Below are 26372 nucleotides of genomic sequence, written 5' to 3'. Positions count from 1 at the left end.
AATCTCATTTTTCCAGCCTTTGTGCCTCCCAGTTCCCCAATCAGCACTGGGATTCTCCTGTCAATCCAGCAGGACAAGAAATGGGATTTTGGCAGTGGGTTTAATCATCCAAATTTAAGAATTTGAACAAAGCATGAGGAGTTTCTGACAAGCTCTTTAATTACTTAACGAGCCTGTTTGTTCAGTCTCCCTTCAGCCCAGAATAATTCCAGTTTAATTCAATAACTGCCACCAGCTGGAGGGTGACACAGGGTAAGAAATGATTCCCAGGGCATGGAATTCATTCCTGAGGGATGATCCGGAACGTTTTCCTGGCCTTGGATGCAGGGGGGGGACAGAGGGGCTGGGACACAGCAGGAACCAGCCCTGAGATATCCAGGGACAACGGGGGGCTGCCAGGGAAATACCAGGAATTAAAGGAAATATCAGAAATTAAAGGAAATACCAAAAATTAAAGGAAAGATCAAAAATTAAAAAACAGATCAAAAATTAAAGGAAATAACAGAAATTAAAGGAAATATGAAATATTAAAGGAAATATGAAATATTAAAGGAAATATCAAAAGTTAAAAGAAATATCAAAAATTAAAGGAAATATCAGAAAATAAAGGAAATATGAAAATGTAAAGAAAATGGCAAACATTAAAGGAAATATCAAAATTTAAAGGAAATACCAAAAGTTAAGAGAAATGCCAGAAATTTAAGGAAATATCAAAAACTAAAGGAAATTCCAGAAATAAAAGGAAATATCAGAAATTAAAGGAAATATCAACAATTAAAGGGAATATCAAAAATTAAAAGTAATACCAGAAATTTAAGGAAATAACCAAAAATTAAAGGAAATATCAAAAACTAAAGGAAATAGAAAAAATTAAAGAAGATATTAAAAAAATAAAAAATATCAAAAATAAAAGGAAATTAAAAAAAAATAAGAGAAATACCAGAAATCAAAGGAAATAAAAAAAATTAAAGGAAATACCAGAAATTAAAGGAAATATCAACAATTAAAGGAAATATCAAAAATTAAAGGAAATATAAAAAGTTGAAGGAAATACCGAAAATTAAAGGAAATACTAGAAAGAAAAGCAAATACCAAAAATTAAAGGAAATACTAAAAATTAAAGAAAATATCAAAAATTAAAAGAAATACAAGAAATTAAAGGAAATATCATAAGTCAAAGGAAATATCAAAAATTAAAGGAAATAAAAAAATTAAAGGAAATCCCAAAAATTTAAGGAAATATTGAAAATTAAGAGAACTGCCAGAAATTTAAGGAAATCCCAAAAATTAAAAGAAATACCAGAAATTAAAGGAAATACTAAAAATTAAAGGAAATACCAGAAATTAAAGGAAATAAGAAAAATTAAAGGAAATATCAAAAATTAATGGAAATACCAAAAATTAAAGGATACATTGAAAATTAAAGGAAATACCACATAGTAAAGGCAATATCAAAAATTAAAGGATATAAAAAAAATTAAAAGAAATACCAGAAATTAAAGGAAATACCAAAAATTAAAGAAATTAAAAGAAATGCCAAAAATTAAAGAAATACATCTCTTTTTTTTTTAATTTTTTAAAAAAAAATAACTTGGACACCTTTGTGGTCACTGTGAAATATTGAAATCCTTCTTTGATCTCTTTTATTACCAACAAACTGTGCAATTTTGGGGTGGAAGAGAGTTAAATATGGGCTGATTAAAAATGAGGTTGTTAAAAATGGGCTGGTTAAAAATGGGCTTGATTTTTCAAGGACAGTTTTTTGTCTCCACAATTTTCAATTTTTTAAAGATTTTTTGGAGATATTGGAAAAATATCTTTTTTTTTTTTTCCTTGAGTGGAAATTACTGGTAATGTTAAAAGAAATACCAAAAATTAAAGGAAATATTAAAAATTAAAGAAAATTCTAGAATTTAAATGAAATTTCAAAAATTGAAGGAAATATCAAAAATTGAAGGAAATATCAAAAATTAAAGGAAATATTAAAAATTTAAAGAAATACCAGAAATTAAAAGAACTACCAAAAAATTAAAGGAAATATAAAAAATTAAAGAAAATGTCAAAAATTAAAAGAAAGATCAAAAATTAAAGGATATGCCAAAAATTAAGAGAAATGCCAGAAATTAAAAAAAATATCAAAAATAAATGGAAATATCAGAAATTAAAGAAAATAACAAAAACTAAAGGAAATACCAAAAGTTTAGGGAAATACTACAAATTTAAAAAATACCAAAAATTAAACAAAATATCGAAAATTAAAGGAAATACCAAAAATTCAAGGAAATATCTGAAATGAAATACCAGAAATTAAAGGAAATATCAAAAAGTAAAGGAAATATGAAAAATTAAAGAAAATACCAGATATTAAAGGAAATATCAAAAATTGAAAGAAAATACAAAAAATTAAAGGAAATACAAAAAATTAAAGTAAATAGGAAAAATTAAAGGAAATACCAGAAATTAAAGGAAGTACCAAAAATTAAAGGAAATATCAAAAATCAAAAGAAATACCAAAAATTACAGGAAATACAAGAAATTAAAGGAAATATCAAAGATAAAAGGAAATATCAGAAACTAAAAGAAAATACAAAAATTAAAGGAAAGATCAACAATTAAAGGAATTATCAACCATTAAAGGAAATCTAAAAAATTAAAGGGAAAACAAAAGATTAAAGGGAATATCAAAAATTAATTACCAGAAATTAAAGGAAGTACCAAAAATTAAATACCAGAAATTAAAGGAAATAATCAAAAATAAAGGAAATACCAGAAGTTAAAGGAAATATCAAAAGTTAAGGGAAATAGTACAAATTAAAGGAAATACCAAAAATTAAAGGACATATCAAAAATTAAAGGAAAGATCAAAAATTAAAAGAAAATACCAAAAATTAAGGGAAATATAAAAAATTAAAGGAAATATCAGAAATTAAAGGAAAGACCACAAAATAAAGAAATATCACAAATTAAAGGAAATATGGAAAATTAAAGGAAATATGAAAAATTAAGGAAAATACCAGATATTAAAAGAAATATGGAAAATTAAAAGAAATATCGAAAATTAAAGAAATACCAAAAATTAAAGGAAATATTAAAAATTAAAGAAAATGCCAAAAATTAAAGAAAATACAAAAAATTAAAGTAAATAGGAAAAATTAAAGGAAATATCAAAAATTAAAGGAAATAACAACAATTAAAGGAAATATCAAAAATTAAAGGAAATAACAACAATTAAAGGAAATATCAGAAGTCAAAAGAAATACCAAAAATTACAGGAAATACAAGAAATTAAAGGAAATATCAAAGATTTAAGGAAATATCAGACATTCAGAGAAAATACAAAAATTAAAGGAAAGATCAAAAATTAAGCGAAATGTAGAAATTAAAGGAAATGTCAAAAATTCAAAGAAATTCCAAAAATTCAAAGAAATTCCAAAAATTAAAGGAAATAACCAAAATTAAAGGAAATATCAAATATTAAAGAAATATCAAAAATTGAATGAAAATAACAAAAATTAAAGGAAATACCAGAAATTAAAGGAAATATTAAAAATTAAAGGAAATAAAAAAAATTTTCATATTTTCTTTAATTTCTGGTATTTCCATTAATTTTGATATTTCCTTTAATTTCTGGCATTTCTCTCATTTCTGGAATTTCCTTTGATTTTTGGTATTTCCTTTAATTTTCAATAAATCCTTTAATTTCTGGTATTTCCTTTGTTGGTTTTTTTTTATATTTCCTTTAATTTTTGATATTTTCCTTAACTTTTGGTATTTCCTTTAATTTCTGGCATTTCGCTTAATTTTTTTATATTTCCTTTAAATTTTGATATTTCCTTTAATTTATGGTATTTAATTTGAGATATTTCCTTTAATTTTTGGTATTTATTTTAATTTCTGGCATTTCTCTTAATTTTTGATATTTTTGATCTAATTTTTGATATTTCCTTTTATTTCTGATATTTCCTTTAATTTCTGGTATTTCCTTTATTTTTTGATATTCCCTTTAATTTCTTATATTTCCCTTAATTTTTGGTATTTCTTTTAACATTACCAGTAATTTCCATTCAAGGAAAAAAAAAAAGAAAAAAGATATTTTTTCAATAACACCAAAAAATCTTTAAAAAAATTGAAAATTGTGGAGGCAAAAAACTGTCCTTGAAAAATCAACCGCATTTTTAACAACCTCATTTTTAATCAGCCCATACTTAACTCTCTTTCACCCCAAAATTGCACAGTTGGTTGGTAATAAAAGAGATCAAAGAAGGATTTCAATATTTCACAGTGACCACAAAGGCCTCCAAGTTATTTTTTTTAAAAAAATTTAAAAAAAAACGAAAAAAATGTATTTCCTTTAATTTTTGATATTTCCTTTAATTGTTGATATATCCTTTAATTTCTGATATTTCCTTTAATTTTTTTTATTTTCTTTGATTTCTGGCATTTCTCTTAATTTTTTTTATTTCTTTTAATTTTTGTTATTTTTTAATTTTTTTTATTATTTCCTTTAATTTTTTCGATTTCCTTTAATTTTTGATATTTCCTTGAATTTCTGGCATTTCTCCTAACATTTTATATTTCCTTTAGTTTTTGATATTTCCTTTAATTTTTGGTTATTTCCTTAAATTTCTGGTATTTCTTTTAATTTTTGATATTCCCTTTAATTGTTGATCTTTCCTTTAATTTCTGGCATTTCTCTTAATTTTTGATATTTCTTTTAATGTCTGGTATTTCCTTAAATTTCTGGTATTTCCTGTAGTTTTTGATATTTCCTTTAATTTCTGGAATTTCCTTTAATTTTTTATATTTCCTTTTATTTCTGGCATTTATCTTAATTTTTGGTATTTCCTTTAAATTTTGATGTTTCCTTTAATGTTTGCCATTTTCTTTATATTTTTATATTTCCTTTAATTTCTGATCTTTCCTTTAATTTTTGATATTTCTTTTATCTTTTGATATTTCTTTTAATATTTCATACTTCCTTTAATTTCTGGTATTTCCTTTCATTTTTGATCTGTTTTTTAATTTTTGATCTTTCCTTTAATTTTTGATATTTCCTTTAATTTCTGTTATTTCCTTTAATTTCTGGTATTTCCTTTAATTTTCTGATATTTCCTTTAATTTCTGTTATTTCCTTTAATTTCTGTTATTTCCTTTAATTTTTTTTTATTTCCTTTAATTTCCTGTATTTCCCTGGCAGCCCCCCGTTGTCCCTGGATATCTCAGGGCTGGTTCCTGCTGTGTCCCAGCCCCTCTGTCACCCCCCCCCACCATCCAAGGCCAGGAAAACGTTCTGGATCATCCCTCAGGAATGATTAAAACCACTGCCAAAATCCCATTTCTTGTCCTGCTGGATTGGCAGGAGAATCCCAGGGCTGATTGGGGAACTGGGAGGCACAAAGGCTGGAAAAATGAGATTATAGTGGGGTTTCTCCAGTCCTGCTCCTCAAACCCTTCTGGGTTTCCCAACTCAGCACTAATGAGAATTATGAAATTTTTAGAAATTTAGAGAATTGTGGAATCCCAGAATGGTTTGGGGTGGAAGGGACCTGAAAGCCCATCCAGTTCCATGCCAGGGACACCTTCCACCAGCCCAGGTGGCTCCAACCTGGCCTTGGACACTTCCAGGGATCCAGGGGCAGCCACAGCTTCTCTGGGAATTCTATTCCAGGGCCTCCCTCCTCTCTCAGCCAGGAATTCCTTCCCATTTTCTCACCTTGTCCTTCCTCCAAATCCCACCTTCAGAACATGGGGAAGCCCCTCAGTTTCCTGGATCCCATTCCCAGCTCTCCTGCTCACGTTTCCCGGGGACATCTCCCAAAATTTGAGGGGAAAAAAAAGCAGGATATGGGTGACTCCCAGCACTGGAGGCCACTGATTCCTGGGACTCTTTCCCAAATATTAAATGTTCCTTTATAACAAGGAACAAAATCAGACATGCAGTGAGAGCTGCTGAAGGGGCAGAGATTCAGCTGGAAAAATTGACCAGATTTTCAATTTTCATGGAATATTTGCCACCGGAATCCCACCAGCTAAATGCAGATTGTCATTATTTTATTTTTTATAATATCAAGCCTCCTCAGAGTTTCTCAGGCCAATCTTGAGAGAATAATCTAGAACTGAGAAAAAAAAAACTCAGCTACTAAATGTGTAGAAATTCAGCTGGAAAATTGACCAGGTTTTCAATATTAATGGAATATTTTCCACAGGAATTCCACCAGCTAAAAGCAGATGATCATTATTTTGTTATTATTAATATTGAAGCTTCTCAGAGTTGCTCACATTTGTTGTTGAGACAATAAACTAGAACTGAGCAAAAAATCCTGAGCTACTAAATGTGTAGAAATTCAGCTGGAAAAATTCACCAGGTTTTCAATTTTCCTGGAATATTTGCCACAGGAATTCCACCAGCTAAATGCAGATTGTCTCAACAACAAACCTGAGAAACTCTGAGGAACTTCAACATTAATGATAACAAAATAAAGACAATCTGCATTTAGCTGGTGGAATTCCTGTGGCAAATATTCCATGAATATTGAATAATTGGTCAATTTTTCCAGCTCAATATTTCTGCACCTTCAGTAGCTTAGGTTTTTTACTCAGTTATAGTTTATTCTCTCAAGACTGGCCTGAGAAAGTCTGGGGAGCCTCAGTATTATTAATAATAAAATAATGACAATCTGCATTTAGCTGGTGGAATTCCTGTGGCAAATATTCCAGGAATATTGAATAACTGGTCAATATTTCCAGCTGAATTTCTGCATCTTCAGTAGCTCAGGTTTTTTACTCAGTTGTCTCAAGATTGGCATGAGAAAATATGAGGACCCTCAGTATATTAATAATAAAATAATGACAATCTGCATTTAACTGGTGGGATTCCTGTGGCAAATATTCCAGGAATATTGAACAATTGATCGATTTTTCCAGCTCAATTTCTGCACCTTCAGTAGCTCAGGTTCTAGTTTATTGTCTCAACAACAAACCTGAGCAACTCTGAGGAGCTTCAATATTAATAATAACAAAATGATGACAATCTGCATTTACTTTGGAGAGATTTTAAAAAATGACTTTATTCCATCGCTGAAGGAGTTTTCAATCATTCTGATACAATCAAATTTTTGATATTTCCTTTAATTTCTGTTATATCCTTTAATTTTTGATATTTCTTTCAATTTTTGATATTTCCTTTGATTTCTGGTATTTTCTATAATTTCTGATATTTCCTTTAACTTTCGGTATTTCCTTTAATTTCTTATGTTTACTTTAATTTTTGGTATCTCCTTTAATTTTTTGTATTTCCTTTATTTTTTGATATTTCCTTTAATTTCTGTTATTTCCTTTAATTTTTGATATTTCTTTCAATTTTTGATATCTCCTTTAATTTTTGGTATTTCCTTTATTTTTTTTAATATTTCCTTTAATTTCTGGTATTTTCTTTTAACTTGTGCTATTTCTTTCATTTTTTTATATTTCCTTTTATTTCTGGTATTTTCTATAATTTCTGATATTCCCTTTAATTTATGATATTTCCTTTAATTTCTGATATTTCCTTTAATTTTTGGTATTTTCTTTAATTTCTGATGTTTCTTTTAATTTCTGATATCTCCTTTAATTTTTGATCTTTCCTTTAATTTCTGATATTTCCTTTAATTTTTGAAGGAGTTTTCAATCACCTCGAGAGGAGAAAATCAGAATTATCACCTCCAAGATTTCATTTGGCTGTTCAAGAAACACCTTGAAAAGAAACACCTGGAGGCTCCAGGTGAGTCAGAGCTTTGCTTTATTCCTTGCTCCATAAAAATGTGAACCAGGAATCAATTCCCGAGGAGAAAAGGTCTTGTGGAGAACCCAAGAATTGTTTTTAAAAGCAGCAAAACAGCCCCAGCAGAGCTGCCACTCACCCGGGGTTTCCCTGCTCAGTGTCTCTCTTCCAAATCCTTTTATGGCCCAGAACAATCACTCAGGGGAAAGAAAAAGGAAAAGGAAAAAAATACAGGGGATAAAAACCACAAAGAACCTTTCCCTTGGTTGGGATTTGCAGTTATCCAGCAGTTTTCCAGGACATCTTCATGCCCAGAATTTCCAGAATTCCCTCTGACCTTGGTGTTGGGGGGCAGAGGAAATCCAGGGCCTCATCTGGAGGAAATCTCTGTCCAGGATTTGCAGTTATCCAGCAGTTTTCCAGGGCATTTTCACGCCCAGAATTTCCAGAACTGGTGTTGGAGAGGAGAGTAAATCCAGAGCCTCATCTGGAGGAAATCTGTGCCCGGGATTTGCAATTATCCAGCACTTTTCCAGGACATCTTCAAGCCCAGAATTTCCAGAATTGGTGTTGGGGTGCAGAGTAAATCCAGAGCTTCATCTGGGAGAAATCTGTGCCTGGAATTTGCAATTATCCAGCAGTTTTCCAGGACATCTTCAAGCCCAGAAATTCCAGAATTCCCTCTGACCTTGGTGTTGGGGGCAGAGGAAATCCAGAGCCTCATCTGGGGAAATCTGTGCCCGGGATTTGCAATTATCCAGAGTTCTCCAGGACATCTTCATGCCCAGAATTTCCAGAATTGGTGTTGGGGTGCAGAGTAAATCCAGAGCCTCATCTGGGGAAATCTGTGCCTGGGATTTGCAATCATCCAGCAGTTTTCCAGGACATCTTCACACCCAGAATTTCCAGAATTGGTGTGGGGGTGCAGAGGAAATCCAGAGCTTCATCTGGGGAAATCTGTACCCAGGATTTCCAACAGCTTTACTTCTTTCCCAGGGTTTTGGAAATGCAAGAATTAAATGCCTCCAGCTTAATCCAAAGGATTTCCATTCTTGATTTCAGGATCAGAACTGGAATGGGAATTGGGTGTCCTTGCAGCCAAATTACAGGATTCTCTGCCCTCTCCCAGCAGGTTTAATTCCATTAAATAATCACTGTGGTTTAATGAAAATCAAACCAGGTTTGTGGGACAAGTCTGCTGATAAATGCTGGCTCTTCCCTAATTCCTGTTGAAATGGTCAGGATAATGGGAAGCATCAAGGATCTTTATGCCTTGCATTGGAAAAATGAATAAAACATTGCAAAAAATAGTTTAGAAAATAAAATTTTATCATGGAATGGTTGGGTAGGAAGAGAGTTTTAAAGGCTGTTTAGTCCTACTCCCTGGGCAGGGACACCTTCCCCTCATCCAGGTGGCTCCAGCCTGGCCTTGGACACTTCCAGGGATCCAGGGGCAGCCACAGCTTCTCTGGGAATTCTATTCCAGGGCCTCCTCACCCTCCCAGACAGGAATTCCTTCCCAACATCCCATCTAATGGACCCTCCATGCAGTGAAGTATCAGCAAAGTGTAAAATTGGGGTTTTTCTTGTTCCACAATGCAGCTGCTGACAGCTCTGATTCCTATGAGAAATAAAATAATCTGGTTTTATTATAAGTAAAGTTATGTAAGTGGGAAACGGGGTGTTGGGACTTCCTTCTTACCTCCCATTTAATTTTATTTCAGGCGTCTCGCGAAGATTGTAAGGTGAAAGGCCCCGTCAGGGCTGTACACCAAGGGAATATTGCGGCCGAGGTAGGATACAATATCAGCCACGTGTCTTTTTGTACAGGGGGGTCCCCCTGTACATGTACAGAGGGGTACGTCACCAATCAATCAAGCTGTACAGGGGGTATGCCCTGATCCAATCAGGTGGGACCAATCAAGTGAGGAGCCAATCAGGTGGGAGGGTGACACCCACCCGCCAGTTTGAAAAGTATCCTTTTAAGGTAAAATACTTGTTACCTGCTGAATATTCAAGATATTGGGTAACTGAAGAGTATAAGAAAGACACGGGCTCGGGGAGGGGTGTGCTTTTCCAGGCGGGCGGCTTGGGACTGCACCCAGCGCTGCAAATAAAGGATCCTTTTCTGTAAGTTTCCTTGTCCTGCGAAAGTTTTTTTTGCCGTTTCTATAAATTGATAGAAGAGAATTTTCGCACAATTTGGGGGCTCGTCCGGGAGCCAACGCCTGGCAGCCTTGGGCTGGGGGGCCAACATCCAGGGAGGCGCGCGCCCCGCCCAGCTTGGCGGCCCGAGGACGAGACCCCCCGGTCCAGGGCGGCTGCGGAAAAGGACCCAGGAAATACGGCTGCAGAACAAGGAAAACAGAAGAGCCGGCCGGCATATAGGGTTAAAAAGACCGCGGCAACACACGAATCACAAGAACCCGGTAAGGGAGTCATTTAAACCTAAGGGGGTGGATTGGAGTCCCTTGGAGGGGCAAGTTGGGGTCCCTTGGCTGAGGGGGACTAATTGGGTTTCGGGAGAGTGCGTGAGAGTGACTGAGACGTGCCTAAAGGCGCGAAGCGAGAGGGAGTCTTTCTAACTGCGTTTCCACGTCTCTCGCGAGAGGACTGGCCAGTGAAGAGACGAAGTGATTGGTGAGACGTGAGACTGAGAACTCCCGGGGGAGAAAACACAGTGGGGGGGATAAAAATTGAAAAAGATTAGTTTGGGGTAACTCGTAGTAGGGGTTTGATACGTTTTCAGCAGAACCGGAGCGAGAGAGGCGTGCTGTGCTGTGTAAGTCCCAGGTGGGAGAGCTATATTGTAGCTGCTTTTGTTTGAGGAGGTGCCTGCCTGAGCGTTGCGGCCTTTGTTTGGAGGGGTGACACGTGCTCGGAGGAGACCCGAGCGTTGCGGTCTTTGTTTGGAGGGGTGACACGTGCTCGGAGGAGACCCGAGCGTTGCGGTCTTTGTTTGGAGGGGTGACACGTGCTCGGAGGAGACCCGAGCGTTGCGGTCTTTGTTTGGAGGGGTGACACGTGCTCGGAGGAGACCCGAGCGTTGTGGTCTTTGTTTGGAGGGGTGACACGTGCTGAGGAAGAATGGCCTCCTGAGAGAATTATTGAGTATTATGGACCAGCCACATGGGCACAAGATGGTACATGGGGTTACCGTACACCCATTTATATGCTCAACCGAATTATACGACTCCAAGCTGTAGTAGAAATAGTTATAAATCAAACCGCAAAGGGATTGGAACTAATAGCTGAACAACAGCGCCAAAGTAGAGCAGCCATATACCAAAACAGATTGGCCCTAGACTACCTTTTGGCAGAGGAAGGAGGAGTCTGTGGGAAATTCAACACCTCAGACTGCTGCTTACAAATTGATGATAACTATGAAGCTGTCATGGAAATAGCCTCCAACATCCGAAAAATCACCCATGTCCCTGTTCAAAAATGGAACTCCATAGTTGATGGAGAATGGTGGGCTAAATTCTTTGGGGGGGTATGGTGGAAAAAAGTGGGATTCTTTTTATTATGTGCTGTCTCTGGACTGTTGTTCATACCCTGTCTAATCCCATGTTTTATGAGATTAATTTCTAGTGTTGTCCAAGGGATGCAATTAACTGCCATGCCAATGGACCCGAAAACCACTACAGCTAGAGACCCAGAAATCCAGAAAATCATGATCTTGCGACCAACCCCCAGACAGACGAAAGGCATGGAGAAAGCACGGAAAGCACTGCTGGAGTGGGAACTTGCCAAGCAAACGAAAGAGATGAATAAGGCACAAGATATACTAACTGAGTGGGAACGAACACGGAAAACCTAAAGACAATCAACAAAACAAGAGACTTATAATAAAACCATGAATAAAGACAAAAAGGGGGGATTATGAGAAATAAAATAATCTGGTTTTATTATAAGTAAAGTTATGTAAGTGGGAAACGGGGTGTTGGGACTTCCTTCTTACCTCCCATTTAATTTTATTTCAGGCGTCTCGCGAAGATTGTAAGGTGAAAGGCCCCGTCAGGGCTGTACACCAAGGGAATATTGCGGCCGAGGTAGGATACAATATCAGCCACGTGTCTTTTTGTACAGGGGGGTCCCCCTGTACATGTACAGAGGGGTACGTCACCAATCAATCAAGCTGTACAGGGGGTATGCCCTGATCCAATCAGGTGGGACCAATCAAGTGAGGAGCCAATCAGGTGGGAGGGTGACACCCACCCGCCAGTTTGAAAAGTACCCTTTTAAGGTAAAATACTTGTTACCTGCTGAATATTCAAGATATTGGGTAACTGAAGAGTATAAGAAAGACACGGGCTCGGGGAGGGGTGTGCTTTTCCAGGCGGGCGGCTTGGGACTGCACCCAGCGCTGCAAATAAAGGATCCTTTTCTGTAAGTTTCCTTGTCCTGCGAAAGTTTTTTTTGCCGTTTCTATAAATTGATAGAAGAGAATTTTCTCACAATTCCAAAATGGACCATTTGCAAGAGGAAGAACCACAAAAACCAGTAAGCAAAGAGCAGAATTTTGATAATTTGTGTATTTGGGATTTCCTGGGGAGTTCTGAGATTTAAATCAGGGAATTATCAGGGGTTGGTCCCTTCCCATGTGTTGCTTCATAAAGTATTTGTTTAATGGCACTGTAAGTTCTGGTTTTGGTCCATAAAGAATCCTGGAGTGATTTGGGTTGGAAGGGATTTAAATCCCATCCCATTCCACCCCTGCCATGGGCAGGGACACCTTCCACTGGATCAGGGATCCCAACCTGGCCTTGGACACTTCCAGGGATCCAGGGGCAGCCACAGCTTCTCTGGGAATTCCATCCCAGCCCCTCCCCATCCTCCCAGCCAGGAATTCCTTCCTAAAATAATCCAATAAAAAAAAATTTCTTCTTAAAATAAAATCAACCTCAAAAATCAGGCTTCAAAAAACTCCCGGATCCAACAGAAGAATAACCCAATTACTCATTTCAAGGTGGATTTGGAAGCTGAGATAGAATTTCTACTTTACATCCAAACAAAATCAACCCTCCTAGCGTTTAAAACCACCCCCTCCAGTCCTATCCTGTTTTATTTTTTGGGTTCCACAATTTTGACCACGGGAAATTTGACTTCTCCCGATATTCCCACCCCCAGCTCTGATACTTCAGGCAGGCTCCAACTTCTCCTTTCCAAGCAGCATTCCCGAGATAACCTGCAGAATAAATCAGGACTGGCTTTGTAAACCACAAATCAAAAGTCCTGCCCTGCCTTCCGCAACTGGCACAGACGAAAATCACCCTTTGCAATCTCTCCCCAGCGAGACGAAACCGGTTTTCCCATTGTCAAGCCCGGGTGATAAATCGCATTTTTGCATCTCAAAGCACAAAGAAATCTCTCACTTCTGACTCTCGAATAAAAGGTGGCCTTTAATGAGCCATCAGAGCTGCCAGAATGTACCTTTTTTGGCCCCGTTCCCGAAGCCAGGTTGGAAAAGGAACGGGGTTTAACAGACCATTTGTGTCGTGCTCACACCCCCACAGAATATTCCCTTTAAAGAGCTGCTGCACAGAAATGCAGGCTCAGAAACAATTTCAACCAAGGCATTTTAAGCCTGAATTGCACCTAAAAAGCCACTTCAGCTCTAGTGAAAATGACCCTTGAAACATTTTGTTGGAGCAACAAGAACAGGAGTGGAAATTTGACCCAGCAGAAAGCCCTTAAAGCCAGGCTTTATTTTTTTTCTCCCGAAATAAAAGAAACAGGGGATTTGGATTCCTTTATCCCACATGAAAAGCTCCAGAATTACTTATTATTTATTTATTATTATTTATTATTTAATTATTATTTATTTCTCCAGAAATAATTATTGCAGGGCAATAAGACAATAAATTATCGCACTGAGCAGGTAAATTGTGAGTCACCAAAGACAAAAGAAATCCCATTTAACACCCCAACCTTCAGCTGAATGTTAAATATGCGAGTCCATGGAAAGCCAAGGATTTTCCTTCCTCAAAAAGGGTTCCCATTTTTAAGCTTTGGGTCAAGATTTTTGAGGCCTCTTCCGAGTCTCTTCAACCACAGAAACTTCAGTGGGTCTGAAGCTTCGGAGTTTCAGGACTCAAAACAACTTGAAATGGCTTCAAATAAGTTGAAATAAGTTGAAATAAATTGAATAATTTCTTGGGCAATGTTTACACTGCAGTGCAATTAAAGATTAATGTTGATATCATCAAATTTGTCCAAAAATACATTTATTTGGATCGTTCTCCAGCGACCCGAAGGACAGAAAGAACTATCCCTCCACTCCTTGGAAACAGGGAAATCTTCTTGCACCGACACAGGCTCAAAGTACAAGTGATTTATGTGGGAGAGCGGGAAAATTGATTAATTAGGCTCCAAAATTAATTGAGGTTTGAGAGGCTGCTCAAAGCACCTGAGTGATGCACGTTGTGCCCCGAATTCCGAGTTGGAACAGTTCAGGTCTCAGGTTACTCCAACACCTTTCCTGCAACGAAATTAAAGCTCGTGGGTTCAGAATGAAAAATGGGTGCTCGGGGTGGGATTTGTAGCAGTTTAATGGAATGGCTGGAAATTCACATTTTTAATTAACCTCTGCCAATCTCCGGGATGGATGAACAATTCCTTCCTTATCTCCCTCCTCTGGCTCCTCTTGGAGGGTGGATGGGGCTTGGGAGTGGTTGTGGAACACTCCACCCTCCTCCTGCCTGCCAGGGGGAGAACTGCAAGGAATGGACTCGGGAAAAATATCCCGGAAAAACTCCCATGCTCTCGTGTGGTTTGTGAGCGAGAGCGGATCCGACTCGTTGAGAGAGAGGGAATTGGAAGTGAGCTTGGGTCTTTATATTTGAGCAGAGAGAGTCTGGAAGTCACAGATTATTTAAACTGAGCTTATCCATGATGATGTTCTAAGGGTGGAGCCCTTCTGCTCTGGAGCCAGGCTGGGAGAGCTGGGGGGGTTCCCCTGGAGAAGAGAAGGCTCCAGGGACAGCTGAGAGCCCCTGGCAGGGCCTAAAGGGGCTCCAGGAGAGCTGGAGAGGGACTGGGGACAAGGCATGGAGGGACAGGACACAGGGAATGGCTTCAAACTGGTTTAGTTGGGATATTGGGAAGGAATTCCTGGCTGGGAGGGTGGGAGGGGCTGGGATGGAATTCCCAGAGAAGCTGGTGTGGAGATCGATGGAGATCCGAACATATCTAAGGACACAGATCTGCTGGGATGGGTCCAGAGGAGGCTCCAGGATGATCAGAGGATGGAGCAGCTCTGCTGGGAGGAAAGGCTGGGAGAGCTGGGATTGTTCAGCCTGGAGAGGAGAAGCTTTGGGGTGTCCTAATTGTGGCCTTCCAGGACCTGAAGGGGATACAGGAAAGATGGAGAGAGACTGTGGACAAGGGATGGAGGGACAGGACACAGGGAATGGTTTCCCATTGTCAGAGGGTGGGGTTAGATGGGATATTGGGAAGGAATTCCTGGCTGGGAGGGTGTGGAAGGGCTGGGATGGAATTCCCAGAGAAGCTGTGGCCGCCTCTGGATCCGTGGAAGTGTCCAAGGCCAGGTTGGAGCAACCTGGAATAGTGGAAGGTGTCCCTGCCTATGGAAGGGTGTGGGACTGGATGGGCTTTAAGGTCCCTCCCAACCCAAACCATTCCATGTTCCATGTGACACCAGCCAGGACACCTCCCGAGACCCTCAGCCCGTTGTCTTCAACAAAACCTCCCCAGATCCCACATTTCCACTCACCCTCATATTTATAGGTTTCCCAGCACCCAGCCAGTGGTCCCATTGCTTAATTTACTCCCAGCAGCAGCCCTGTATTTTAGTTTTACACTTAATTTATCTAATTTCAGCTTCCAGCCACTGGATCTCGTCACACCCGGGGCTGGAAGTCTCAAGAACTCATTATCTTAATTTCTATTCCCTGTGTCATTAGTGACTTGTTATGTTCAAGCCATCTTTTAATCTCTTTCTAATCACCTACATCGTTCTCCTGCTGTCTCTTGCTTCCAGGACCTATTTTCTCACTTTTCCAATGTTTGTTTGGTGCCTTTTTTTTAACTTCCTGACCTTCTCCTGGAGCTGTGGAAAAAGGACATTTACACCTCCATCAGCACCAAGCACAAATGCAACAGAATCCTTTTGCTCCTCCTCAACATTCCCTCTATTTTTTCCCAAGCATTTCATCATCCTTTTGGTCTTATCCACCTGATTTTCCATCACTTATTTTCCAGCTCCCTGTTTCCTGCAATGAATTTTCCAAGGATCCTTTTTCTCAGTCTTGGTTTTTCCAAAGATCCCATCCTGCTACTTCTTTAATTCTCTCTTACAATCTGACATAAACCAGCCTTTATTAGTGGATTTTCCTCTTTATTTTGCCCTTTATATTTGTGTGTATTGCTCAATTTTCCATGTTTTCCATTGGAATCCCTGGTCTGGGAGTCCCAGCTGGACTAGAAAGACTCCAACTAAGCCAATTTTCATTGTATCCCTGTAAACCAGGTTGTTTTGTTTTCTGCCAGTCTCATTGAGCTCCATAAATGGATTTAGTTTTAAATGATGAGCTCAAGGAGAAGAAAATAAATCTCTGTGTGTGTTCTTTTCTAATGAGCCATTCATTTACTGTAGTTTGTGAACTGGCAAAATCCAGGCATTAATAGACTGTTCCTGCGAAATTATGGAGTGAAAACGAGCCTGGAGAAGCAGCTTTTGTAAGCAGGGGAGGGTTTGTGTATTTACATGACTTTGTGCTTCCAATGTGCTCCTCAGTGCAGAGCAAAATGGAAATCATAATCCAGCGCTCAGAATAAAAATTAGGTTGAAAAGAAAAGAAAAAAAAAAATATATCAACCAGGCTTGGCGCAAGAAATCTAAAATTGTACCAGGAAAACACTTTGCTGTGCAGAATACTGAATTTTCAAATGGCTGCCAACCTGCTCCTCTTATTCCTCTTATTCCTCTTATTCCTCTTATTCCTCTTATTCCTCTTATTCCATTTGATACTGGAGGAGAAGTTGTTGGTGTGGCTTTTGGGGGGACTCCAGAGCTCCCTCCCTCATTCAGCTGCAGGAACAGAGGCCTTTGCACTCCTTTGGTCATCCCTATTTTTCCTCTTTCTCCTGGCCATATTTTCCATGTGTTTCTGCACTTCCCAGCTCTGGAATGTGCTACAAAGCCCCTCTCCCACCTTGAACTTTTCCACTGCTCCTCCCATCCCAATGGAATGGAAGGTTCATCCTTCCATCCAATCAGCTTTTCAATGATTTTTTTTTTCTTTTTAAGCTTTATTTTGCTTTGTCTTTTTAAAGCCTTTGGACACTGGCTTCTGAGCAAACAGCTCCAAGGGGAAAATCCAGCAGATTTCATTCTTTCTTATTAGGAAAGTTTTCTTACATCCATTTCACTTGGAGGAAAATGGAATTGAGATGCTGATGCAACTTGGTGGCCAATGAGAGAGTTGGAAGGAATAGGAGGGGAAAATAGCCACAAAGCACAAAGCTTGAGCTCAGCCCTCCTCTCCATCAAACCACGGAATTTTGGGGTTGGAAAAGAGCTTAAACCGCAAGAAGCTTTTATTATGTTCAGTGATTTTTAAGGTCCTTCCACCCCAAACCATTTTATGATTCGCTGCTTCAATCTTTACTTCCCATCCCCCTTTTCCCCCCTCTAATTTAAGATATAAACTTAAAAGCAGCTCCTCTGCCCTTGTTCCACTCTTTCTTTCTCTCCCTACAACCTTTCCAGACTTGCCTGTTCCCTCCTTTCCCACAGCAGCACCTGAGGATCCAGATGATTTATGGGCAGAGATAAAAAATAGATTTAATCATGTCCATTCACTCCTCCAGAAACACACACTGACATCCTCTATTAACTGTTCCTCTTCAGACATTTGTCACTTCCAGTGTCCAATCCCTAATTCTGAGGCATTTAATTACTCTCCCTTGGCTCTGAGATCTCCCCCCTAAATCTCCTGATTTATTTAATGCCCCGTAAATAAGCCCTTTCCTCCACGTTGCCTGGTTGTTTTATGATTGCCCAGATTTGTTGGAGGCATCTGCATAAATTTTGAAGGGATTTAATAGTCCACTCCTTGTGTTTTCCCCATGAATCAGAGCTGGCAATCACTGCCCTAAGAACCAGAGTGTAATTACTCCATGTGGATATTACTCCATGTGGATATTACTCCATTTTTTTTTTCCCTCACATGAATATAAGTGTTCATCCATGAGTTATTGGGATTATTTGGGAAACAGGATTAGGCCACGAGGCAAGATTTATTTGGGAAATTACTCGTCCCTCTCTCAAGGAAAAAGGTCAGGAACTTCATTAAAGCAGATTAATGTAGAACAACTGTTATCTAATAACCACCGCGGACCTCGGTGCCGGCTGCAGGAACGCCCTGCTAACGTGGATTATTTGGGAGAGCAGGCACAGCTCCTGCAGAAACCTTTGGAACATGACAGGAGATACATTCTCTTTAGCCATTCCAGCCACTGATGGATTAGTTCTTGCCTGGAATTGGCTTTCTGTCAGGGAGTGAAGGGAGCTGCTGCAATTAGTGTTCCCTGAGGAGGGGACGAAGGAGGGGACGCTGTGCCTGCCCCCAGAAGCTGCTCAGAATTCCTGGGCTGCTTTATTAGGCTTAGCCAGTCCATGCCAAGCCCCAGGGAACAGCCTGGATAACGATTCTGTTAAACTGAGCACTGAACCTGCTGCAGGGTTTGCAAAGCCAAGCCTTGGGAAAGGAGGGACCAGTGGTGTCGGATTCCGAATTTTATATACTGCTGGGTTTAAACAGAAAACCTGGAGTGGCAGAAGCTGGGGGAAAAACCCTTTTTAGTAACTTCTTCGCTGTGGATTCTTCCTGCCTCCTCCAGCACAATGGAAGAGACTCCTGGCATGACATTATCACATGCCCTGCCCAAGCCAGAGAAACCACACCCTGATTTGATCAACCCTGCCTGCCCCAGAAACTGCTCAGAATTCCTGGGCTGCTTTATTAGGTTTGGCCAGTCCACCCCAAGCCCCAGGGAACAGCCTGGATAACGATTCTGTTAAGCTGAGCACTCAACCTGCTGCAGAGTTTGCAAAGCCGAGCCTTCAGAAAGGAGGGACCGGCGGCAGCGGATTCCAAATTTTAGAGATGAGAAAAGAACCTGCTGGGTTTAAACAGAAAACCTTGAGTCATGAATCCGAAAAATCAGCCTGAAAGACTGCTCAGAGGCATTGTTGGGATTGGAAAAGACTTTAAATGACAATAAGCTTTACTGTGTTCAATGATCTTGAAGGTCCTTCCAACCCAAACCATTCTGGGATTCCATGGAAGGAGCATTTGTTGGACAAACAAATCCAAGCTGGACAAGCTTACTCGACTTGCAAGTGCAAAACTAAGCCATTTTATACACTTTAGATCCAGGGTGACATCATTTATTAGACATATTAATAAGCAGGCTGGTCTCTGGGTGGAGTCTTTCCAGACATGCCCAGTCTTCTACTGTGGGGTCTTCTCCTCAAGCCTTCATCCCTCTGGTGGTCACCATGGACATCTTCCTCAATTTGACCTCTTCAATCAGGTGACCTGAATTCTTCCAGCTTGCAAAATCCTGGCTCTGGGCCTTCTAGATCTTATTCAAACATCTGGTTTCCCTAATTTATTACTCTGTGTGTACTACTCCTGTTCTTTCTATACTAAGGCTTTGGTGCAGTGAGCAGAAGAGAACATGATATGAACCAGTGCTCCTAAAATGTTCTTCCAGCAACACAGGTATTGGGGTTTCTTAGCAGGCCAAGAGAGCTCAGTTAACTCTTTTAGGCCTGGCTCCTGTTTCAGTCACAGAAGCTGAGGAAAAACCCTGTTTAGTAACTTCTTCACTGTGGATTCTTCCTGCCTCCTCCAGCACAATGGAAGAGACTCCTGGCATGACATTATCACATGCCCTGCCCAAGCCAGAGAAACCACACCCTGATTTGACTCATTGTACCTCATCTCTCCTTTTGTGTTACCTGTTCCCCCCCCATGAAATCACCACCCAAGTTAAAGAGGGTATTTTCCCAGGAGGTAATTCCTAAGACCCCAAGATTTGTCAAACCTGGTTTTTCCCCTTATCTCATCTCTGGAAAGCCCTCAATTGTAAATAGAATGACTATGCCAGCCCCCAGCTGAATATGTCAACCATGAACCCTTTAAATATGAAGTTGTGACCCCAATAAAGGATTCCAGTTCCTTGCCTCCAAACTGGGATTGTGAGAGCTTATTGACCTTCTCATGGTGGGGCAGAACTGCTCTTGGGGAGGTTTGGGTTCTCCTTTTCCTCCTTCCATGAACCATTTTTGGGAGACAAGGACCAACAGAGAATCATTTAGGTCAGAAAAGCCCTCTGAGATCACCCAGCTGCTCCCCAAAAGCCTTACTGTGTTCAATGATCTTTAAGGTCTTTCCAACCCAAACCATCCTGGGATTCCATGGAAGGAGCATTTGTTGGACAAAGACATCCAAGGAGGAAACTGAGGTTCCTCTGGTTGTCTTCCCCAACCAGAAATGGAGGCCCCAGGCTGATGAAAACCTTGAAGAACACATCCAGAATAATTCCTAAATTCACCCCCCAAGTGAGTGAATTCACTCCCTAAATTCATTCCCTAATTCTGCTCCCCCAGCGCTGCCAAGGCCACCCGTGTCCCCAAGTGCCACCTCCACGTGGATTTAAATCCCTGCAGGGATGGGGACTCCACCCCTGCCCTGGGCAGCTCCTTCCAATGCCTGGACACCCTTTCCATGAAGAATTTTTCCCTGATATCCAATCTAAACCCCCCCCTGGTGCAACTTGAGGCTGCTGTTCTCCGAGTGACAAATCCAAAGGGGTGGTTGCAGGTCTGGAATTGTGGCCATCCCTCTCCTTTGTCCTTGGGGAGTGACACAAACCAGAGATGGAAATGTGTGACACAAATTCCTTCCCAGAAGTCCTTCCTGCTTGAGCTCCACCCTGTTCCTGCCTTTTCCAAGCATTGAAATGGCTCTAAATAGATGCAGGTAAAGAATTTAAGTAGATAATTTATGCACTGTAAAGACAATCCTGGTTTGGGTCGGAAGGGACTTTAGGGATGATCTCATTCCACCCCCTGCCATGGGCAGGGACACTTTCCACTAGCCCAGGTTGCTCCAACCTGGCCTTGGACACTTCCAGGGATCCAGGGGCAGCCACAGCTTCTCTGGGATGGGGCATCATGAAGATGGGATGTTGTGTCATAAATGGGATAAATATTATTGCTTTTTCATCACAAAGGTGGTCAAAAACTAGAACAGAGAACTGCAGAGCCTGAGAAATATTTTGGAGAGACTCAAAGTTGACTGGACAAACCCCTGAGGAATCTGATCTAATCTGGAAAACCCCAGGGATCTCTTCCAGCCTCAATTTTGGGGGGGGATTTTATAAAAACCATCATCACTGGAAACACGAGCGAGGTACTTGAGGAGAATAAATCTCTCAGTGGGTCTGGGTGCCTTGGGACTTGGATTTCTGGGAAGGACATCCCATGGGGGAGCTGTGAGCATGTTTTAAAAGGAAATCACACCAGAAATGAGCACATGATAGGAATATAATGACAGAATAGAATCCTGGAATGGTTTGATTTGGAAAGGACCTTCAAGATGATCCCATTCCACCCCCTGCCATGGGCAGGGACACCTTCCACTAGCCCCGGTTCCTCCAACCTGGCCTTGGACACTTCCAGGGAAGGGGCATCTGCGGGGCATCTTTATCCATGTTTTAAATGAAATCCTGGTGCAATTCCAAAGGGAGCAGGAAATCCCAACGGGAGCAGAAACACTCTCAGGAGGATGAAAGTCCCACCTGCTCTTCCTGCCCTCCCACCTTTCCCACCTTCTCAAAATCCTTTCACAAAACAAAAAAAAAAGGTCAAATCTCGCAAAAACCTTCCGGGGGGGGAAAAAATTTCCTCCTGGTCCTCAGCTGGGTGTGGTTGTGAAGGGAGTTAAAAAAACCATGGAATATTCAAAGCAGCCTTGATTCCTGATGTGATTTGAATCATTAAGGAGAAACAGTGGTTTCCCTAACAACAGTCCCTTTGTTTTGCCTTGTCCAAGTGGTGGTTGCAGAGATCTGCCCACCTTGATCTCACTGAGGAATGTGATTTTTTTTTTTTTTTTCTTTTAGAGAGATACTTTCCCCTCTCCTCCCTGACATTATCAGGGTCCAGGCTTTGAATGGGAGTCTTTTATATGGGAGCACACACAGAAGTGCAAAAACTGGAGCAGGACTGAGTGTGCCAGGCAGCACAAAGACATGCAGAGAACAAAGATCTTCTCAGCCACGGAGGAATTCAAATCTGAGCAGGGAGAGCAAAATATAGGCAGAAAAAAAAAGCATGGAAAAAAAAGGAGAAAATGAAGAAAAAATTAAGATTATTTTGGTCAAGGTCTCCTCTAATCATTCCCCTCCTGGTCAGGCAGTTTTGTGGATGTTCTGGTAAAGGAAGGTCTAAGGAGTGGATGATCTTGCCCAGCTCCCAGGTCTGGGTTTCTCAGCTCCTCACATCATCAAGTTGAACCTGTTCAGTGCCAGGAGCCAAAATATTCCCATTTCTTTCTTCCAACACTCCACAGCAGTTTCCCAGCACGAAACTCCACACCCAAACTGAAAGCTTCCCACTCTGTAAACCCCCACTCTGAGGAAATTTGGGTTGTCTGGGGGATCACAGAATCATGGAATCATGGAATGGGTTGGGTTGGAAGGGACTTTTAAAGGTCAGCTTGTCCAACCCCCTGCCATGGGCAGGGACACCTTCCACTAGCCCAGGTTGCTCCAACCTGGCCTTGGACACTTCCAGGGATCCAGGGGCAGCCACAGCTTCTCTGGGAATTTTATTCCAGGGCCTCCCCACCCTCACAGACAGGAATTCCTTCCCAATATCCCACCTATATCTCCCCCTTTCCAGTTTAAAGCCATTCCCTGTGTCCTGTCCCTCCATCCCTTGCAGTGTCTCTATTAAATATTGATGTGCCATTCAGGGAACTCCAGGAGATGCAGGGAGGCCTCTGTCCATTGCTGGGATGAGAAAGGGGAACCCTCAACATTCCTGGTCACCCACCATTGGGAATGACACATTTTTGGATGAGAGAATCCCAGAATCCTCTGAGTTGGAAGGGACCACCAAGGATCATCCAGTCCAACCCCTGGCCCTGCCCAGGACACTCCAATAATCCCCCCTGTCCCTTAGAGTGTTATCCAAACCTTCCTGGAGCTCTGGCAACCTTGGATAAACCCAAATCTGTTGGGTGGTGGATTCTCAGGATACTTTCACTCTCTTAATTAGGCCAAATTCACAGCCAGAGAGATCAGAAATCATTCCTGCTGTTAAACCAAGTGGTCCTTGCTCTGGGAATGCTTGGAAGTCTCCCCTGGAACCAGACCACACATAGGAAATCCATCTCTCCTCAGGTCTTGCTGGATATTGGCTTTCTGAGAATGAAAGGGAAATGAATATTAATAAATATATCCAGAGGGGGAAACGAAACGAAACAAAGCACAACAAAAAAGCCAGAAGGGAATGGAGTTATTTAACACCCCGAAAAAATGCTGAGACAAGAACTATTGGTGTTTGAACAGGTCAGGAGAAGTTCTGGGCTAGGAATTAGAAAATCCTTTAGCTGAGTTCCTGAGGGAATATTGGGGGGGGAGGGGGAAGTTTGATAAGTTTTCTGAATGAGATTAGAAAACACTTTTTATGCCCAAATTAAAGGAGGGGTTTGAGGGGGAATTAAGGGAGGGGTTTGAGGGGTGGTTCTGGTTTTTATACCACTTTAGCTCCGTGTTCCACAAGTATCCCTTGGGTGGGATTTATGACTTAGTGCTCAATCACCCTTTTGCCCTCAGTCCTCTCCTCCAGGCCAGAGCAGCACAATTTATTAAATTATAAACAAGGTGCAATAATTCCTGAGATTCTATTTCATTTTACAATTATTTATTGGGCTTTCCTGCCGGGGCCTGGCTCGCTGGAGCTGGGAGATAAGCCTGTTAAAACCCACAGCACAATGCTTTGAACACATGATTTATGTGTTTTCAGGCCCCTCCTGGGTAATCAGCTTATTCTGGATTCCCTCCAACCAACTTGGGTTGCTCTTTAACCAGCCCAGCTGTGACCCACCTGCACCAGAGCTTCCTAAAAACTTGTCTCAGCACCCTGGGCCAGATTCTCAGGGGTTTAAATTAATTTACTACCACTCCTGGTAGGATTTACACCACCTAAACGACCTCTTTGTGGTCCAGGAGAGGGAGCAGAACAACCAACGTTAATGAAAGGTGAGCAGGTAATTATTTTAATTAATGGTGTTGGTTCAGAGTGGATTGGTTTGAATTCATCACAACCATTTAGAACTTCGTGCAGAAATCCTGTACAAGGCATTGTTAATAAAATAACTACAAATTAACTTCGCCCCTGAACCAGCACATAAACATGGAATTCCTGCTCTGGAATGCTGGAGTGCTTTGCTGATTTAAAGCTGTAATTCCTTAGACAAGGAAGCCAAATTCCCTGGATTTCTGACCTAAGGGTTCCTGCAAGGATGTTTGCTTGTCATGGAATCATGGAATAGAATCCCTGAGGTTGGAAAATCCCTCCAAGGTCGTGGAGTGCCCCCTGTGCCCGATGCCCCCCTTGTCCCCCAGCCCAGAGCACTGAGTGCCACGGCCAGGCCTTCCTGGGATACCTCCAGGGCTGGGCACTCCAAACCTCCCTGGGCAGCCCCTGCCAAGGCCTGACCACCCTTTCCAGGGAGAAATTCCTCCTGATGTCCAACCTGAGCCTCTCCTGGTGCATTTTAAGGCCGTTCCCTCTCCTCCTGTGGATGTGGCACTTGAGGACATGGGGCAGTGGTGGAACTGGCAGTGCTGGGGATGGTTGGACTCCATGATCTTGGAGGGCTTTTCCATCCTAAATGATTCCCTGATTCCATCATTGCTCCAGGTCATTTCCATCCAGCAGCTTCCGGGTGGGAATGGAGACAATTTGGGCTGGAGCGTGTGCAGGGAAGGGAAGGGAGCTGGGAAGGGGCTGGAGCAGCAGGAGCAGCTGAGGGAGCTGGGGGGGCTCAGCCTGGAAAAAGGGAGGCTCAGAGGGGACCAGGGACAGCAACCAGGGAAGGGCTGGAGCTGTGCCAAGGCAGGCTCAGGTTGGATCTCAGGGAAAGGATCTTTTCCAGAGGGTGGTTGGCACTGCCCAGGCTCCCCAGGGCAGTGGGCACGGCCCCAAGGCTGCCAGAGCTCCAGGAGGGTTTGGATGATCCTCTGGGGCACAGGGGGGGACTCTTGGGGATGGGCCTGGGCAGGGCTGAGGGTTGGACTGGATGGTCCTGGTGGGTCCCTTCCAGCTCAGCAGGTTCTGGGATTCTGGGACTCTTTCCAAAGCTTTCCTAACTCTGACATGGGAGATCATCTCCTGCAGCTCGAGGTCAAGGACTAAAGGAAGATGTTCTTCCCCGAGATCAACCCAACATTCCCATATTTGTTTTTAACTGGCAACCAACCACCCTCTGGGGGAAGAACTTCAGTTACTCTTCAACTCAAATGACACTTGATAGAAAGATTTGGATTCTCATTTGCTGTGGAGAGGAATCACAGAGAACATCCAACAGCACGGAGAAGTTGTGGCTGCCCCATCCCTGGAAGTGTTTGAACAGGTTGGACGGGGCTTGGAGCAACCTGGGCTGGTGGAAGGTGTCCCTGCCCATGGCAGGGGGGGCAATGAGATGGGCTTGAAGGTCCCTTCCAACCCAAACCAGTCTGGGATTCCTCCTCCACCTGCCAAGGTGGGTGTTTTAGGAGCTCTCAGTCCTGGCTAGGCTCCAGAATCTGCCCAAGAGGGGATTTGGGGACATCACTAACCAATAATAGAAGATTTTTTTTTCTTAAAAAAATCAGTAAATATTTCTCCAAGTTGCTGCTCCCTGGCCAAAATAGCAACACGTGGAACATCTGAAAACGGACCTTTTCAGGGAGAAACCCTTCCCTGAGAGCTCCTCACTCCCTTTTGCCCTCTCTTTTCCATCCACCCCATTCCCAGATTTGCTGATCCTCTTGGATTCCACACAACCCTGAGGGTTTCCCATCTTTATTCCACCTTCCCCTGCCTGAGCTGATCCGAAGGCAGGGCCAAGAAATCCCTTTTTATGCAGATGATATGCAGATTTATGGCAAGTTTATCCCTAATTATTCTTTCTCCCGTGTTTTATCACTTTATCTCCGGGACATGGAGGCGTAGATGCCATTTTTTTTCCCCTTGTCTATATTTAATACTTCTAAAACTGGAATCTTAATTATTGCTTTCAGGCATTGTCTTAAACATGCTGCTTCTTCCTCAAAATCTGATTAATATGATGACAAGGGTTTATTTATTCCTTTTCAGGGTTTATTCAGCTGCACACCCAAAAATTCAGTTTATTTGGCCCTTCTTAAGGTACTTTTTCCTACAGCAAAACACAAAATTAATAAAAGAATAAAAACTAATTTTTCCATTTCTTTTGAGGCAAAATCAGATGGTAATTTTAATGGTTTGATAGTTCTCCAAATAGATTTAAGGCAGTGTGTGTTTATTGGGATCATCACTAGTCAA

This window comes from Manacus candei, unplaced genomic scaffold (genome assembly GCF_025592945.1).
Source record: "Manacus candei isolate 608988 ecotype Guabito, Panama unplaced genomic scaffold, ASM2559294v1 h1tg000150l, whole genome shotgun sequence".
NCBI classification, from domain to species: Eukaryota; Metazoa; Chordata; class Aves; order Passeriformes; family Pipridae; genus Manacus; species Manacus candei.
Note: the sequence above shows the minus strand (reverse complement) of the source record.